This window comes from Rhinopithecus bieti, unplaced genomic scaffold (assembly GCF_001698545.2).
Source record: "Rhinopithecus bieti isolate Rb0 unplaced genomic scaffold, ASM169854v2 scaffold_12490, whole genome shotgun sequence".
Taxonomy (NCBI): Eukaryota; Metazoa; Chordata; class Mammalia; order Primates; family Cercopithecidae; genus Rhinopithecus; species Rhinopithecus bieti.
This window is the reverse complement of record NW_016807070.1, coordinates 5,454-9,903: the sequence shown is the minus strand read 5'-3', so window position 1 is coordinate 9,903 and position 4,450 is coordinate 5,454. Positions and strand designations below refer to the sequence as shown.

Genomic DNA, 4,450 nt, shown 5'->3' with positions numbered 1-4,450 from the left:
GCTATTTGGCAAGATAAGGACTATGAAACTGGCAAAATTAGCCTTCCGGAGTTTAAATTAACCTATAATAATTTCACTGCTTAGGAATATTAAGGTAACTTAATACTTTTGTTAAAGTGTAAATGCAAGACAAGAAAGAGTAATGGCAGGCTGTTTTACTTTTTATATTGTCTTCTTTAATGTATTTCCGTTTCTCCTTCCTGCCTATGCCATTCATATTATATTCTTTTTACCGTGAAAATAGAGCATATAACTTTATGAATAAGGAAACGTAAGCTCAGGGAATCAAAATGCCTTGCTCAAAGACATACAACCAGTTAGTAACAAGGCTGGGACTAAAATTCAGATCCCTTCACTCAAACACTAAGGACCTTAACATTATCATATGCTGTTCCCCTTCATTTGACATTTTTTTCTAATCTTCAGAGTCTGTGCTGTTTTATTTACTGCAAAGAAGAGATGCTGTGTTTCTCTATAAAGTGATTACAAATTTGTGGCGCTACAGTCATCATAGTTGTTCCTACAAATAACTTAAAAGCAAAATATTGAAGTATGCCTTATCTTCACTGTCAATGATACTATGACCAAATGGTAATTACTGAATAACAAAACAGTCATATAGCCACCAATCCAATTGTTTAATGCTGTTATCTAAAGGCAAACATTTTAAAAAGCAGTGGGTTAATACGATTTTCAAAAATTTGACTCATCAAGCTGTAAGTCTCAATAGTCAACAGTTTGAGGATTACATCAAAAACTAGGCAGGCATTAATGAGATTACCAAATGATATCTTATCCTTAAATGCCCTGGTTTAAAATTAGCAAGAATGCACTTGGTGTCTAATTTTGAGAAGTAAAACAGCTTTGGCTGTTTACTCTAAGTTTAGGACAAAACTCAATTGAATGAAAGCAAGAAGTGGAGTAGAAATTTTAGTGTTTTAAAAGCTGACAGCTCTAACCTGAACCAGAGTATTTATGTTATTAAAATAGTCTTGGAATCCTAGGTCAGGCAATTCCATCTTTCTGAACTGCCCTCTACACACTTCTCCAGCAGCAATACTCAGCACTTCTTTCAAAGCAAAGGCTCTCAAACTGACCCAAAGCAGGAAAGTTTCCTTGACCAATCCATATCACATTTTAATGATTTCTGGACAGGATTCACAGCTCTTTCTAGCTCTGTATCTTTTGATGGATATCTTAGGGAAGTAATTTTAGCAAGTGACAATTTTAAAAAGCTGGAGGGTTCTTTCCTTTTGTTTTGGTTTGGTTTGGTTTTGAGACAGGATCTCGCCCAAGCTGGAGTGCAGTGGCACGAGCTCAAGCAATCCTCCCGCCTCAGCCTTCCAAGTAGCTGGGACTACAGGCGCACACCAGCTAAATTTTGCTGTTGTTTATAGTAGGCACAAGGTCTCACTACGTTGGCCTTACTGGTCTCCAACTCCTGAGCTCAACAGATCATCCCGCTGTGCCCTCCCAAAGTTCTGGGATTATAGGCATGAACCACCGTGCCCAGCCCCAAACTGGAGATTTGTATAGAGCATTTTATGTTGCTTTGATGAAAGACATGCAACACATATCAAATGATAAAACTGCATTACTACTTTTTAAATACTTAAATAGCAGTTGAATTTAGTTAGTTTGTTAATTCAGTAAATATCATTGAGTGTCTACTAGTTTTGAAGTTCTGTGTGAGGTTTTGTATATACATATATGCACACAGAATATATATATACACACACAGAATATATACACACAGTATGTATATATATGCTGTAGGCATATATATACACAGTATGTATATATACTGTGTGTATATATAGTATGTATATATACAGTGTATATGTGTATATATATACAGTGTGTGTATATATACAGTATATATATATATACACATAGTGAGCAAGATCTGTTCCCATTCCTCAAGAAACTCACAGTACATTGACAGTCTTACATTTTGTAAATATTTAATAACTAACTCGACAGTGCTATGACTGACAGGTTATTTGTGATTTTACCTCCCTCCCCATTCAATCATTGAATGAAGAATTGAATAAGGAAAAAATGAAGGAGAACCAAGTTCCATCACACTGGTTCCTATCTTAGCTATGTTTTAATTATTCAAGAAAATTTGGCTTGTCCTTGCCAAAACTGTATATTCAACAAAGATTTATACTTGTGGTTTCCTAAGTGCTCTGGAAGTCTACAATAATGCAGTATCTGATTAAAAAAAAAAAAAAAAAAAGTGGCTACCTGATAAGACCCCCACTGCCTGCTGTTGCACAAAATGACTCATTAGAAAAAAAATAATTTGGAATCAGAAATTACAGGTTATTTTTCTGGATCTACCACTTAACCTTTTATACCACTGGATTAGTCCATTTTCATTGTGCTGATAAAGACATACCCGAGACTGGGCAATTTATAAAAGAAAGAGGTTTATTGGACTTACAGTCCCACATGGCTGATGAGGCCTCACAATCATGGTGGAAGGCAAGGAGGAGCAAGTCACACCTTACGTGGATGGTGGCAGGCAAAAAGAGAGCTTGTGCAGGTCAACTCCTGTTGTTGTTGTTGTTTTCTTTTTGTTAGGTTTCAATATTTTATTTGAGTCTAAGTGATATTAATTACAGCATTTGAAGGGGAGGCTCTAATTCCACAGAAAATGGAAGACTCTAAAATGTACCCATTAGACTGCTAAAAAACAAATTGAGTGGTGAGAATATAACAGAAGTCCAATTGAGATTCTGAGTGTTGTCACCATGTGATTACAATCACACAGACGTTTCCAAGCTTATAGCTGGAGCTCCTGGAAGCTATTTCATACTCTGGTGCAAGGGTTAAGAAACGCAACACAGGAAGAAGTAAGTCCTGAATTATTGGCTTCATCACATCCACCCTCGCCACCCCAAAATGGCACAAAAGAAAGAGTGACCACACCCTGCAGACCTTTTGGTGTAAAAGAGATAATGATGAACTGGACTGGGAACAGGTCATGAGCTCTCTCATCAATTAGGGTTAGGAAGCCAAAGTTCAATTCTCAGGAAATTACAATTTCATTCATGTACTCAATATGAATTTACAAAGTGCCTACATATTATCAGCTTCCACTTGCAGCCATTTCTAGACAAAAAAAGAAACCTGGCATCTCAAAGTGGCTGCCAAGTTCCCCCAAGTCTACCACTGAAAGGGCCTTTTTTGGAAATGAGTTTCTTCTGTACCTCTGAAAGACTAACATCTTAAAGCTGAATCATCTTTATCCTGGAGGGCTAACATATTTAGCAATACTTGCATCCCAGACATACAACATTAAAAGATACACTAAATTCTGAAGGTAGTTACGCTGCAAAATAGTTTAAAATCAAACAATTGTACAGTATTCATTTATGCTTGAAATTCCAGTCCCAGACCAAGCTTGTGGCCACCAGCATTGACGTCCTGGCCATCCAGAAGAGCTGACAGTGTCAGCTGGATACCTGGCTTTAGGACCTGAGTGTATCCTAAACCTATCAGGCTGGAGTTGTTCACTTTAGCAAGAAGCAGCGTCAGGGTCAATCTAATACTTGACTGCTATTCCGAAGCGCGTGTTACTGTTTCCTACTGTCCAGGTGAGACTGACAGCAGTCTCCAACTTCTTGTTCACCTTCTAGTAAATGAGGCCGCCAAACTCTGTCCTGTCATTCACATCAGCCTGAAGCCGGAATTCATCAGTCTAGTAGCCAACTGCAAAGTTGTTCTGGGTCACTCGAGACTTTGCAGTCTCAAAATTTATCTGGTAGCTGGCCAGTCAGCCCTTGTAACCCAGCACCAGAGCACCCCGGATGGAAGGCCCAGCAATGTCGAAATCCATGTTGCAGTCCAGGTTAATGTGCTCCTGCTTGTACCCTGTCTTGATTTTAGCATTTTTCCCCCCAGTGTTGGGTGGGAAGGCTGAATCAAAGGTCAGCTTCAGTCCACATGCAAGCTGATCTTCCACGGTAACCTCGGTGTCTAGTATATTGTCGGTGTTCCATTTCTCCGTAAACGTCAGGCCCTACTCAGTTCATCTGTACTTGGTTTCCAGACTGCCTGGCATTTTGGTGGTCTCAGTGTTGGCTGAGCCTGATTTGTAAATACCTATCCATTCTCATATTTTATTTTCAAATCAAGCTATATTAAACCAAATCCATAGCCCTTGGTGAAGACATCCCTGGCAGATTTGCCAAGATCAGCAAATGTGGGTGGCACAGCCATCTTATGCTCAGAGGTGGTGGCTGCAGGCTAGGCGGCTATGGCTGGCGCTGCGGCGTGGAGGCAGGGAGCGGAGGCAGGAAGCGGAACGGAGCCAGCGGCGGGGCCCAACTCCCATTTTTAAAACCATCAGATCTCATGAGACCCATTGACTGTGGCGAGAACAGCACGGGAAAGACCCACCGCCAGCATTCAGTAATCTCCCACCAGTTCCCTCCAACAA

General features: G+C 39.8%; 1 pseudogene; it reads right to left on the bottom strand.

Annotated features, from left to right (window-relative positions):
- Positions 1–3,381: 3,381 nt before the first annotated feature.
- On the bottom strand, positions 3,382–4,230 carry LOC108534645 (voltage-dependent anion-selective channel protein 1 pseudogene; annotated as a pseudogene).
- Between the last annotated feature and the right edge of the window lie 220 nt (positions 4,231–4,450).